We start from the raw sequence: 15,330 nt of genomic DNA on the forward strand, positions 1-15,330 counted from the left end.
TTCATAAAAGCTACCATGTGTTTATCACGTATCATGCATGTCTTAGCTCATTCATCTATGCAGATAGCGTCTGTTCTACCAAACAACTGTTTCAGCTGCAGTTATTATCTACTCTACGATTGTGCTGCACTTTCATTACATATGTAGCTTGCTCCCATTGTCTTGTGAATGCCTCATGTCCATGAATAATAACCTCCATTCTTTTCATTCCATGAAATCAATGTTGATCCTTGAATTTCTAATAAGTTTTGGAAGCAATTAAAAGTTCAAATCTCTTATTTATACTACTTATACTATTTTTCTGATTGTAAAGTCCTCACCCATTCAGAGGCACATATCTCGATGTTCATTTAAACCAGCTACGCCAAATACTTCAGGTGTACCTCCATCAAAAAAAATAATTCTCCAATCAATAGAATTGATCTATCTTAGAAAGTTTCAAAAATCCGTACCTTGATATCTGCACTGGTTAAGCAAATATAAACAATTGAAAGTGACATTTTCTCTCGTAGAATCTGAAAAGGGCGCTTATCAGTTGTGGAATGTGCTACATTGTATGTAACAAAGGTGTCCACCAGCATCATTAGATTAATTCTTTTCAATTTTAAAGAAGATTTTACAAATCATTAAGGAGGACTTAGTAGAGATATACAATTAACCTGTTGGACGCAAATAAAATTAAAGTAGCTAAAGTAGCATCCTGTCCCCACATATGTGTATTCATTAGGACTCACCACCTTCAATAACGTTATATGCCAAAAATGAAAATGTCTCATGTGTCGTAGACTCTCTATGGTCAAAGACATTTCCACTAATGCCTGCCTCATCAGATAAGATATATACATGTACACATGTATTTATCATTCACTCATCATTTAATGTATTTAGATCACATATTTCTTGAATTCGAAAAATAAAAGCATACTTAAATCTGTGTTTCTCTCTGTGTGTGAGTAGGTGGGGATGGCAGTCTGAACCCATTCCCCATAATTTACTTAGCTATTATTATGTAGTAATTATTAAAATGGAAATTAGACACCCCACATCCCCTGGGAAACAGACACATTTTTCAAGTTGGTTAAAAGGTTCATGTACATCAATATGTGCTCTCTCCCAGTCTCTCTCTCTCTCTCTCTCTCTCTCAGAAATGTGTGGTCCAATCACATTAAATAATGAGCGAGTGATTACTACATGTGTATAAATGTAATCTGATAAGGCAGACATTAGTGAGTTTTTTGCTTGATTGAAATATATTCAAATACATGTTCCTCTGAAAATGAGTTATGTAATACTCTCTGACCATAGAGAGTCTAAAATATTTTCTTTTTTGGACTGTAACATTAATGAGGGTGTTGATACCTACTGAATTGTTACACATGTGTTGGGACAGGATGCTGCTTTAATTCATTGTTAATTGCAGCCTACAGGTTTAATTTATATCTAAACTAAAATTATCTTCATGAATTGTAAAATATTTCTTTACATATCGAAAAAAAAAATTCTTTTAACACTTCAGTTTCACTTCATTTGTTACGTAGCACATTCCACAACTGATAAGCGACCTTTTCAGATTCCTGATCCCTGTATCTTGCTTATTATTTCTAATATCCGACACTCAAAGTTTAGTTGATCATTAGTTATGCATTGCTAAACCATTGTAAACAATAAAAAATAGAAAAAATCAAATTTGACCAAACTGGTGACCTTGCCCCTTTAATGCAACTATGTTTGTTTTCCTTCTCTGCCTTCTCATCACTCAAAAGAATGAATATTGAGTAATTTTAGATAAAATAAAGCTTTCCTATGATCAATCATAGAACAAACCCTTTTTAATAATTAAAATTTACTTCTATTACATGTATTTAATTTTTTTTTTTATTTAAACACAATTATAAACTTTTGCCTTTAATTTTTTTTTATCTAATTAAGGCAGAGACATAAATAAGAGAGATTGGAAACTGATCGAAATCTCGCGAAATCTTATGGTCCCTACTGTAAAGTATTCCCACTTTAAATCAGTATATCTTTTTAATAAACAATTATATCGAAATATAAACAGCTAAAACCTATTAATAAAACATTCAAAATATCATATTTTCAAGAATTTATGTCTTATAAACAATAATATTTATTAGAGACAGGAAGATTCTACCCGCCGTGCCTGGTGCCACCTTGCCACTAGCCGCACCTGTTGCACGCGCAGTGGGGCTATGCACAAAGCATATCTAATAGTCATCTCACACACAGACAAACACGATCCAGACCTTTAAATGCATATACATACCTTAAATAATAACACGTGTTTAGTTGAAATACATTTATTGTTAATTAAAGCACAGTTGTACAAAACACAACAGTTTTTAACCTTACAAAACAAAAATGGTAATAGAAGGCCACAATTTTGTGTGGGGGACTAGGGATATCAACAAGAGTACTAAGACAACTAGGGGCACTCAGGGAGCCGAGTGTAAACACAAGTGCCCAATCCGAACGGGCACCACGTCCTGGATCTATAAATGAGTGACTGCCCTTCTACCCTTCTCCCGTACCACCTGATTTATACCTAACTTACCAGACTGTGCGAGGTGGAGCCAGCCATAACAGGCTATGGATCAGTAATATTAACATCTCGGGTTATATATTTTATAAATACTTATGTAAAACATCCCGAACACGCCTCCCTGCCTTGTGGCAGGGTGAGGGAGACAACCAGGTTATGGGGCCACTTGATATCAACACTCACCAAAGCACCCCACATTCTTTGTCACAGCATATAGCCATCTAGCTACAGTATCGATCAGACCCAACCTAACAGAAAGTAAACCCCAACCTTGCTTTCTGGGTTTACTCTCGGTTTACTAGAGTGGACCCACAGTAAATCCAAAGTAAACCCAGAGTGGACACAGATAGTAATCCCGGTCAGACGTATGCCCCTAAAAGCAGACGCTAACTGTGTATTCGGAATATACACGGGGCAGGGATTACAGGCAGAGGGATGGTAAGATCACTGCGTACAGTTGACCTCAAAAGCAATTTCCAAGTAAACCCCGACCCAAATTTTCAAAAATAAACCCAGAGTAAACCCCAATTAAACCCAGAAAGTAAACCTGGGGTTTAGTTGGGGTTTACTCTGGTGTTAGGTTGGGTCTGATCGGTACTGTATGTTGCCCTAAAAGAATTATGTATATGTAGGTCAAATGTGAGTTAAAAAACATCAAACCCAGCCTAGCTGTTTAAAACATTATGAATTAAAGATATGATTGAAGTTTTTAAGAGATATTTTGACAAGTCTGTACCATCATGCCCGAAAAAGTTGTAGTTCAGCGATTTTAAGGGTTGGATCATGGTTGAAGTAACAGCAACTAACTTCAGAAGTAATTACTTTTTTTCGCTTGGATTTTTTTCGTTGTTTATATCTGTTCCTGCTAAAGCGAAGACACCATCCAAAATAATCTTGGCAACACAGATGAAAATTATTAGTAGAGAACGCAAAAGGAGCGCATTTTAGCCATTAAGGCTGCATCGTATAATTTGTGGATCATCAGTTTTTGTTGTCAATTTCAAGATGTCAGGTGAATTGATAGAACATTGGAGTTGAATACCAGCTTGCTGAATATTCCGAGCCTGCCTTTTTCAGTTCATCACAACACATTTCGTTACGGCTCAGCCGAGTGATAGTAGCAGGTAAGTTAGGGTTATTTATCACAGATCTTTGGGGTGCAGTATGATGACCAGTCTAAAAGTGGATTGAAGATCCCATAATTTAAATCTTAAAAGTTCCTAGCTACATAGACTTTTAAGTGGTTAGTATGTGTACATGTATTTTAAAGGACTATTATGTGGTAATGTAACTTTGAAGAAAAGATGCTGATCGCCATCTTTCGTCTTGATTTCAAACTCTAACAAACCTTATTTAGCCAACTCTGTTGACATTCCCATTCTACTCTGTAAAACTATAAGACCTGAAGTTACCGGGACCCCTCATGAAATGCAATGGTTTTTGTTATACAGCTCTGAACTGAGCTTGGAATGTATGCAAAGACAATCTTTTTCATTTCCTTTCATTTTTTTGTAAAAGACATGTGGCCGTTCTTTTGACACATGCGTCTATTTTTTTCTTTTTCTCCCTGAGGCCAACAGCTGCCTCCATATATTTGATTTATCATTAGAGCGAGAAGGTTCTAAGCCTCCGCAGCTAATGGGTTTTTTTTGCATTTAACTTCCATTTGCTGAATGCGTATTGGCTTTTTGGACAAAGCATATTTACTAGTCACCTCACAGACAGATGAACCTGATCCAGAGACTTTCAATAAACATACATGCCAAGATTGATTACAATGTCCTTATGCTAACTTAAAGTACATTTATTGTTACTGACGGCACAACTGAAGACAAATACAACGGTTTTTACCGTCACAAACAGAGATGATGTAGAAGACTGGACCTTGTGTGGGGGACTGGGGATACATTCAAGAGTACAAAGTCAGCTATGGGCACTTCGGAGGGTCGTGTTTAAGTGCCCGGTCCTAATGGTCACTACGTTTTGGACCGATTAATGTGTGACTGCCCTTCGCCTTGTCCCTCGTACCACCTGTGTTATACATTAATTACAATACTCAGGGAGCCGATGACCCCCTTTGCTTTTACGAAATGGGATGGAATCTGCCAAGAAGGCCATGCACGGTGTGCACCCATTAAGCCTTAACTAGAGACAACCAGGTTATGGGTCCACTTGATGAAAATACCCACCAAAGCACACCGCATTCCGTGTCACAGCAAAGAGACATCTAGCTATGTTGCCCAAAAGAATTATGTGCATGTAGGCCACAAGTGAATAAAAAACATCAAACCCAGCCTAGCTAATAAAAAAAATATGTGGATATAAGACTGTTTTTAAGAGATATTTTGACAAGTCTTTAACATCATGCCCGAAAAAGTTGTATTTCAGTGATTTTAAGGGTTGGATCATGGTTGCAGTAACAGCAACTAACTTCAGAAGTAATTACTTTTTTTTGTTTGGTTTTCTTTCGTTCTTTATCTCATTTCCTGCTAAAGCGAAGACTCCATCCAAAATAAGCTCGGCAACATTGATGAAAATATTAGTGTAGTACACAAAAGTAGCGCATTTTTGCGATTCAAGCTGCATAGTGTAATTTGTGGATCAACCGATTTTGTTGTCAAGATGCCAGGTGGATTGATAAACCATTGGAGGTGAATAGCAGCTGGCTGAACATCACAACACATTTTGTTACGGCTCAGCCGGGTGATTGTAGCAGGTAAGTTAAGGTTATTTACCTCAGGTCTTTGGGATGCAGGATGATAATCTATCCAAAAGAGGAATGAAGATCCAATAATGTTCCTAGCTACATAGACTTTGAAATGGTTAGTATGTGTACATGTATTTTAAGTGGGCTATTATGTGCCCATGTAACTTTTTAGAAAATATGCTGATCGCCATCTTTCGTCTTGATTTCAAACTCTGACAAACTTTATTTAGCCAACTCTGTTGACATTCCCATTCTACACTGTAAAACTATAAGACCTGAAGTTAGCAGGACCCCTCATAAAATGCAATGGTTTTTGTTATACAGCTTTGAACTGGTGCATGTATTGTTTAAGCAGGTTAGTCTTGAAATGTGCTGACAAAATGAGGTTTTGGAAGTTGTCTCTGAGGTACATATATGAATGATTATTAAACCTCAACAACGCTCGTAAATAGGCACCGTAATACGAATATATAAACCAATATATAATAAAAGGCATGACTAATTATCGATGATTTTAAATGGGCTGATAAAGAGTGTTGTATGTGGAGTTAAGTCTATAACAAATTATAAACCTATTTGGTCTGTCTTTTTAATGGTGATTTGGCAGAGAAAGTGTTGATCTTGATAGCATCTTGATGGCCTCATATTAAAGGGCCAGCGTTTCGCTGTCTCTTACCAAGCGTGAATGCTGGGGTGTTTCTAAAACGAGGAACGGAAAGCGGAACAGAAAATAATATAAAACTACAGCCGAGCTCGTTGCAAGCAACGAGGGGGTCTTCCGTTACAGCTTCAAGTCAAGAAAGAATTGTCAATCAATCTGTATAAAACCATCCCCCCTTTTCCTTACACGTGTCAGAGTCTGACAGATATTGATAGGAGGTCATTTACACACTACCTCTTGAAAATTAGTTCATGCCTGTTTTCTATGTATTAATGTAAACCCCAGATTGCAAAGTGGTGAAGAATTAGACCTTTCGTAAAACATGTAAAGGCTGTGATAAGTTGGGGATATGTTTAGACAAAAAAGTACTGAGAGCGACTTTAAAAAACTATTACGCACAGAGAGCTATTCCCTATAGGCAAAATGAAAGTGTGAAGCTTTTAACTCACATATTACGCAATATCCAAAAAATACTATATTATAATTAGATTGATAATATATTGAAGAACAACTTTTCTAGCGACATCATTATCTCAGCATGTGTCGTTTTTTAGTTATACAACAAAGACTTTCCAGGCGCCTAAATCCCTAATTTAAGGGTCCAGCCCCTTTTTACTGGTCTCAAAAGAAAACCCTTTAATTTATGCACAATTTTTGTTCTATATGCATTTAGAAAATATTTCAAACTAAAGAGTTAAATTAGCAATTTTTAAAACATAGATTTTGATTATATAATTCAAGTGGTACAATTGGAAAAAACTAAAATACATAAATCAGACGACGACAACATTCAAAGTGTAAATTTTAAAGATTTCTAACTTTGGATTATTTGCTACGGACCGTTTCGGAGCTTTTGTCCGGAAACGAATGCCCCTAAAATATTTTAAAAAGGGGAATAACTCAAACCCAGAAGTTACGATTTCTTATTTTTTGTGACTTAAAAACTGAACCTAATTTACAATACACCCTGAAAATTTGAATGAAATCGGATGACAAACAAAAAAGTTATCAAGGTTTTAAAAACGTCTAGAAGAAGAATAACAACTAGACACGATCTCGTTGCGAGCAACGAGGAGGTCTTCCGTCCGATTTTTAGAAGAAAATATGATATCATCGACTTTGATTTTCGACAACAAAACATGATATGGAAAAAGGAGTGAAGTACTATAATAATTGCTTTAATGTATCGCTTTTTATAAGTTCTGTTACATTGCTTTTTAAAATATTTGCATTTCTTCCAAATAAGATTGAAAAGATTAAACTTGTTTACACCTGGTCCCTTAAAACCCTAATTGGGTAACGTAAGAGCAAATCATTATATTGTTAGGATATATAAACGTATCTAGCTTTAATAACCTTTCACAAGATGGCTCTAATTAAAGGGATTTAATTAAAAAAAATTAGAGCCCTTTGATCCCCTAATTTAAGGGACCAGCCCCATTTTCTTGGAATCAAATGAAAGGTCATTTAATTCTTAACACATTTTTTCAACAAGTGTTTAAAAATTCGTTACCGTTCTGGAGATATATGAGAAAGAAGGTTTTAGGGGCCGATCCCTTATCCCCTTAAATGGGCCGTTTAACGAAATTCTGAAGGTTGCATATTGTTAAGAACATTATTTTGAACAACTTTTTTTTGTATTGCATTTCAAAATATTTTTCCTTTCTGAGATATGGGTGATTAAAATTGTGGACTTTTGGCCCCTAAAAACCCTTAATTACGTAACACATAATAAAAGCCTTACATTTCTTGGATACATAACTGTAAGATAAACATATTTGCTTCTATAACCTTTCACAAATTATCCCTCAGTAAAGATTAAAGACTTTAGAGTCCTTTGGTTCCCTGATTTAAGGGGCCAGCCCCTTTTTCTTGTTATCATACGAAAGGTCGTTTAATTCTAAACATATTTTGTTGAACAAGTGTTTAAAAATTCGTTACTGTTCTGGAGATATATGAGAAAGAAGGTTTTAGGGGCTGATCCCTTATCCCCTTATCGGGGCTGTTTGACGAAATTCTGAAGGTTGCATTTTGTTAAGAACATTATTTTGAACAACTTTTTTTGTATTGCATTTCAAAATATTTTTCCTTTTTGAGATATGGGTGATCCAATTTTGGGACTTCTGGCCCCTAAAAACCCCTAATTACATAACACATGATAAAATCATTACATTGCTTGGATACATTACTGTAAGATAAACATATTTGCTTCTATAATGTTTCACAAAATATCTCTCAGTAAAGGGCTACAGATAAAAGCCCTTTGGTCCCCTAATTTGAGGGGCCAGTCCCTTTTTCTTGACATCAAATGAAAGGTCCTGTGAATATAAACCTTTTTTACATTACATGTCTTAACAAAATATTTTTCAGAAAAGAGATAATCAAAGAAAACCAGAAAAAATTACGACGTTTTTTCCATCTGAAATTTCGGGTCCAGGCGAGCTTCGGCGCCTTTCAAGTCAGATCAAAATGAAAATAAAATTGCAAATCTACAATCTTTTGTCTACAATCCCTGAAAGTTTGAACTCAATATCTAGTTAAAGTAACAAGCCACCCCTCTAAAAATCGCTAAATCGTCAATATCTCAAAAAGGAAGTGACGTCATTAATATAATAAAAAACCTATAAGGTTTAGAGCACTAACTATCATATCTGAAAGTTTCATGAAAATCGGTCAATCCGTTTCTGAGAAATCGCGTGCACAAAACAAAAAAAAGGAAAAATTATAATAATAGGGAAAAAGAAACCGAACGAAAACAATAAGGTCTTCCGTTGGAAACGGAAGACCTTAATAATGAAAAATTACCATCAGAATCAGTACAATTTATATAATCAAGTTTATCGCTAAGAACTATCACTATCGCGGGTATGTTAGCTTCCCAATTGATTTCACAGCGATGTGTAGATAGTAATTTTTCATTTGACGTCACGATCTGCACCCTTTCGATAGTTCTCGGGGAATGTATTGTAACGTTACAATACATTCCCCGAGAACTAAGCGGTTTATAAAAAAGCGTAAACTGCCCTAAGTTATACTCGTAAAACATAGGTTAAAATTAAATTTATTCCTTATAGTTTAACGAGGCCGAGTACATAACGAGTACGCACGCTTTCGCACAGCGTTTCATTTGTATTGTGACGTAATCTTTTTGCTTTGTTGAGGCCATGGCGTGATAGTTTAACGAAATTTGTTGAAAATAGCTCGTTTGATGCGTAAAATTGATTTTATATTGTAGAATAAACATAAATGTCTCGAAGACTAAGCTATATTTGGACTCGGGTCGAAAACGAGAAGAGGTTTCAGCAAGCCTAGCCCTCTCACATTTTCTTAACCCGCCTAAATATAGCTTAATTCATATATTTCAAGACCTTAACCATGTATTTTATATTAATGACCCTTAATATGTGATGTTATATATCTTTTTATTACTTAAATATGTCTGAATGTTTTAATAATAAAGATCACCATTTCCGTCTTTGTTAAATAAAAAATAGCCATTATCTGACAAACCGGAAAATTGGGCATACAAAAACAACTTTGCTAAGATCCCTGGAACAAACCAGGAGGTAAAAGGTTTTTTTTATTTGATCATTTGATGCTTTTTAGCAATAACTTTAATATGTAAAACAGAAAAAGAAATCCCTACGGCAGAAGTTTAAAAAAATGCAAAAAATGTGCAAAATTGATACATTTCAAGAAAAATCCCATTGGGTCCTATGTTAAACATTAACAGACTTTGAGATGACCCCTTAAACAAACGGTGTGGTAAATGTCCTATTTTTTTTATCTTTAAATAATAATTATATCAGTAGAAATGCATGTAAAAAATTTCATTCAAAAATCTAGGGCATAACAAATTAGACCCGGCCTCGTTAATTTTCTACAACTAAAATAAAAAGTAAGGACAATTCTTCGGAAAAATAACGTTAATTTGGAAAACATTTAAACGTAACGTCAAGCGGATTAATACTTTTTGCACGTGTGTCGTATTGTGACGTAGGCAAGTTATATGTTATACGATATACATGAATTTGTTTAGCCAATCAAATCAGGCGTTACAACCAGAATTGAATTATTACTTGGTGAAACCTAATTCAAATATTCAACAGTTTTAAAGCATCATATAAGGTAAATGACTATTCATTATCTAATGGGTTGGAGACTCCCCCTTCTTTGTGTTAAAGAGTACCTCCAGTCAAAATTTTTTATTTCATTAATCATTTACAACACAGTAGTTTGTAGGATTTATTCATTACAATGTCAAACCTCACTGAGAGTAACCTTTCGCTCGGCTGTTTCCGCCGTTATCAGCTGTGTGACGTCACATGTGTCCAACTGCAGAGACAGTCTCTATTGCTTTAAAAAATACACACAAATTTAAGAACGCATTTGGGTTGTTTTTTTTTAAATTAAAGTTTGTGATCTAATTACATTAAATTGTGAGCAAATGATTACTACGTGTGTATAGGTTTAATCTGATGAGGCATACATTAGTAATTTTTACTTGTTTAAGACTCAGATACCTGATCATAGTGAGTGATATACTCTCTTACAATCGAGAGTCTTAGATATCAAGAGATTTTCATTTTTGGCCAATAACATTAAGGAGGGTATGGAGTCCTGCTGAATTGTTACACATGTGAGAGAACAGGATGCTACTTTCATTGTTATTTGCATCCTATAGGTTAAATGTTTATCGAAAGTAAAATCATCTTCAATGATTTGTAAAATCTTTCTTTACATCGAAAAGAAACCGAACATCATTTTCTTTTAACACTTCAGTTTCACTTGGTTGTGAAGTCATGATGCTGGTGAACACATTTGTTACATACAATGTAGCACATTCCACAACAGATAAGCAAACTTTTCAGATTTTACGCTCGTTCGTTTCCGTGAGAAGAGAGAAACTGTTACATTCAAATGCTAATATCTGCTAAACCAGTGCAGATATCAAGGTGCGGATTTTTGGAACTTTCTAAGATAGATCAATTTTATTGATTGCTCAAAAAAATAATTATGACTGGAGGTACTCTTTAGGATCTTCGAAAACACGACTGACGTCCTCCATAATCATCTTAACTCTTGCTGCTTCATCTGTTTGCTAACCTGTACCACTATTAACAATTAAATTAAATTTTAATAGAAAACAACATAATTTCATTGGATCACTATAACGCTGTAGATGTGCCATTTTATAAAACTTGAATTAACCCAGTGGTAGTAAATACAAAACGTACAACATGACAACTATCGTCTGTACAAAGATATTTATGCCGCATATTTTCTTAAATCATTTAATATTTATAAATAAATTAGGGATCAAACTATGTCCATTCAATAGTATGAAAAAGTCCCAACATTTCTCTTTTGAAACGCCACCTCTAGCCTGTCAGGTTTCAATATACAACTAAAAAAGGTCAACATTCCCCATTAAAAAATCTCCCTGAGAAATCTGTTTTCGTGAATAATTTCGATTAAAAAATGATAAAGTGTCAATGAAGATATCTTGGGAATTATCCCTTTCATCGATTTATAAAAAAATTCACATTTATGTGCATTTTTAATTAAGAATCGTCCAAATATGCGACATAAATATCTTGGGCCGGACTATAGTAAATTTTGTATTTACTGCCATGCACCCGGTAAATTCAAAATCTACATGACCGATGTCTTGTCATGTCTTATTTCTTTCTTCGTTCGTTGTCTGAATTTTCTACCGTTTAAGAATTCATAATGCTAGTATTTTTAGCAATGCACTTTTCTTTGCATTTGCTTTAACGATTGTATATTATACAATAATTTAATTTTGGTTCTAACGCGACATTTGATTGGATATGAAAATTTTATTTAAATTTGTATAAACTGGTTTGCACGTCACAATGCATAAACGTCAAAAACAGACTTCTCCGCTTTTGAATTTTGAATAAGGAACAGATTAATATCATTTTCAAAAGTAAAACGCACTCAATTTGTACATTTAATTAGAGAAAATTTAATAATAAGAAAAGAACTCAATATCTACCCAATTTATGCTCGTATAACTGGGTTGGAGCGATTTATGCTTTTTTTTTTATTATCATCCGCTTCGTGGATTTTGAAGCGTAACAGTTAAACTGCCATAACTCAGGTTATACATGTATGACTCGGGTAGATATTGAGTTCATTTCTTTATAAATGTGATCCTTATCATCCTTTAATTCCAACGTACCTAATTTTTCTGAATTTCTTCTTCCCACCTCGCTAAAATTGTGATTTCAACACCTGAGTGAGCATTGAGTATTGTCCGCTTTAGGTGTGAACTACCTGTATGATAATTACCAGTGATATTTTGTATGATATTTTTGACAATATGGATTTACAAAGTTATAAAATTTAAAATTAAAGCACTATCAATTATTGAACTGTTTAATATATTTCTATAAATTGGGTTAAAAAAATTAAAAAATTATAAGATATAATAATTTTAATAGACCTGAAAAGCAATTGCTTATATAAACAAGACACAGTAGTATATGTATATGATACTCAAAATAAGTTATAAATGCTAAACAAAGTTTATTGTTGACTATCTATGATGTGACTAACTTTAAAGAGGCATGGTCACAAATATGGTCAAAATTTAACTTTTCCGTTTTTATTGTTTCCAATGTTCATGTAAGGCATTTCTAATAGTCAACAAAAGTTTGAGCGTCAGGCGTCGAGCTATTAGCGAGATACAGAGCACAAAATTTGTTGTTATATGTAAAAAAAAAAACCTCAGGTAATCTTTTTGTTTACATTTTGAATTTTCAAGGTTTAGATCTAAGGTTAATGTGACAAATGCTACATGTAGTAACTGATCGTTTATGTTCAAAGCTACAGTAATACCCAGAAAGATCAGCATGAAAAAGAGATTTTTACGGTATATTGAACCAATGTTAACAAATTCATGACACGAGCCTTGTTTACATAACAAAGAATTGTGAGCTCTGTATTGCTTATAACTCTAAAAACTGAAACTTTATGTTTGGTTGATCATTAGAAATGCCTTGCTAAAACATTGTTAACAATAAAAAATAGAAATATCAAATTTTGCCAAACTCGTGACCCTGCCCTTTTAATTCAATTATGTCTGTTTTCCTTCTCTTCCTTCTCATTACTCAAAATAATGAATATTGAGTAATTTTAGATCACATAAAATTTACCTAAGATCAATCATAGAACAAACCCTTTTTAATTATTAGAATTTACTTCTATTACATGTATTGAATTAAATTTTTTTTTTTCATTTCAAACGCAATTATAAACTTCCTCTTTAATTTTTTTTACCTAATTTAAAATTTACCTAAGGCAGAGACATAACATAAATAACTCGGCCATTAGCGTGTGTTGTTGTTGAAAAATGTTACGGGACCAATCTTACTTTGAGAACTACATATTAGTAGACTGCACCGGAAGTTCATGTGGTAAATGTAAACAACCAACGTAACTCTCTCCATGTGTCCGATATTAAAATCGTAAGTTTAAACGTTTGCGGCTTATGTTCTCAGGCACGTAGCATCAGGGGGGCCAGGGGGGGGGGGGGGGGAGGGGGCCTGCCCCCCCCCCCCCCCCCACACTTTTTCTCGCAGCAACAAATTTTTTAAAATTTACATATAAAGAATTGAATTATCATGCAGTTGCCACCCCCCCCCTCCCACTTTTTTGGGAGTATGTAAAAAGTTTTTATGAAAAGAGGAGTGAAATTGTAGTTATAAAGTAGGGCAGCCCCCCCCCCCCCCCCCCCCCCCCGGATTAGGATTTTGAAGATTTTGGGAAACTTTAAATTTCCCTTTTTTTTTGCTTTTTTTTTTTTTTGCTTTTTAAGATTTTTGGGATGAGTCTGGTCCCCCCACTTTCAAAAACGATGCTACGTGCCTGGTTCTAGATTACAAACTCCAGATTTTCTAGAATATATAAACGAACATGACATTTTGTGTTTAACGGAAACCAAAACAGATTGTGCTGATGTTATAGGTGTGGAAAATTACACTGTCATTAGTAAACACAGGTCAAACCTATCATCTCATAAATCGGGTGGAATTGCTGTCTATGTACGTAACACTTTAAGTAAGTTTGTCTCTTTAATTACCAATGAATGTGACCATGTTTTATGGATTAGAGTTAAAAAAGATGTAGTTTATTTATATGAAGACTTGAATATAGGAACTATTTATATAACCTGTAAACTCTCGTTATTCATCTCTAGAAATTTTTGACGAACTCGAAAGAGAAATTGTAATATTGAATGTATATGTCTGATTGGTGATTTTAACAGTAGAGTAGCATGTGAGAAAGACTATTTCGGCCTCGTAGATCTTGAAAACCCAGTACTAGATGCTTCATTTTCCAAAATGCATGTAGTTCTAACTATATTATGGAACTAAAACATATGGATTCTTTGTAGACAGAGAATCAAATGATAAAACCATTAATCAATATGGAAAGAAGTTTTTTTTTTTTTATTCAAACTTTCATGTACACATTATTCACATCTTCTTATATATTTAGTTTACAATGCATACACATCATATACTCACTTCATTTAAGATTTAAGATATAAGTATAAAATAAACAGTCACATACCGAAGATAAACATGCATATGTACAGACAAGTGTATACACCGACAAACAGACATATATATACAAAACAATCTCGAAAACTTTCTTTTATCAACCATGGAAGTTTGAGTATTTTTAGTTAAGAGGTGAAAGGGGGGAGGGTGAAAGAGGGTGGAGAAAGAGAGGGGAACACTATCTATCAAAAAGGCATACATATGCAAGAGGAAACATACATGTGATATTAGACTTATATTTTCTTTTGCCATTATTTGCGTACAATTTCCTTGTAGCTATTTACAATCAGATTTTATAACAAATCACAAATTGTTTGCCAATACTTTTCATACTCAGCAAATTTACAATTCTTCAGCAACAGTAGTTTCTCAATATGTATTCTAACAGTGACAGTTCGTTTTAACATGAGCGTCGAGAGGTTTGGGATATTCTTATATTTACTGGCAAAAATAAATTGTTTTACTGTAAGAACCAATATGTTTTGAAGTCTATACATATTTCTGTTTTTGAATTTACCAAAAAGTACATGTATTATAATAGTTTTTTTATCAAATGTCATTAAAAAATTAAACTTGCTTCTTAACCATTCTTCAAAGTAGAGCCATATTTCTTTGACATGAAAACAGTCCACAAATAAATGTTCTATAGTTTATATATCTTGATTACGGAAAGAGTAGGCTGGCGAATCAATTATATTGAGTTTAAACAGGTACTCATTTGTTGGCAAAATTCTATGTAAAATCTGGAATTGCAACCATTGAAATTTGGATTCTTTCGAGGTTTTAAATGGGAGTTCAAAAATATTAT

General features: G+C 34.0%; 1 protein-coding gene across 1 annotated transcript in view; it reads left to right on the forward strand.

Annotated features, from left to right (window-relative positions):
• Positions 1-5,153: 5,153 nt before the first annotated feature.
• Positions 5,154-15,330, forward strand: part of LOC109618431 (uncharacterized) — a 42,482-nt gene continuing 32,305 nt past the window's right edge. The window contains exon 1 of the mRNA XM_066081230.1: positions 5,154-5,276. The gene's annotated coding sequence lies outside the window, so the exon portion shown is untranslated. The remainder of the gene's footprint in view (positions 5,277-15,330) is intronic.

This window comes from Magallana gigas, chromosome 4 (assembly GCF_963853765.1).
Source record: "Magallana gigas chromosome 4, xbMagGiga1.1, whole genome shotgun sequence".
Classification (NCBI taxonomy): Eukaryota; Metazoa; Mollusca; class Bivalvia; order Ostreida; family Ostreidae; genus Magallana; species Magallana gigas.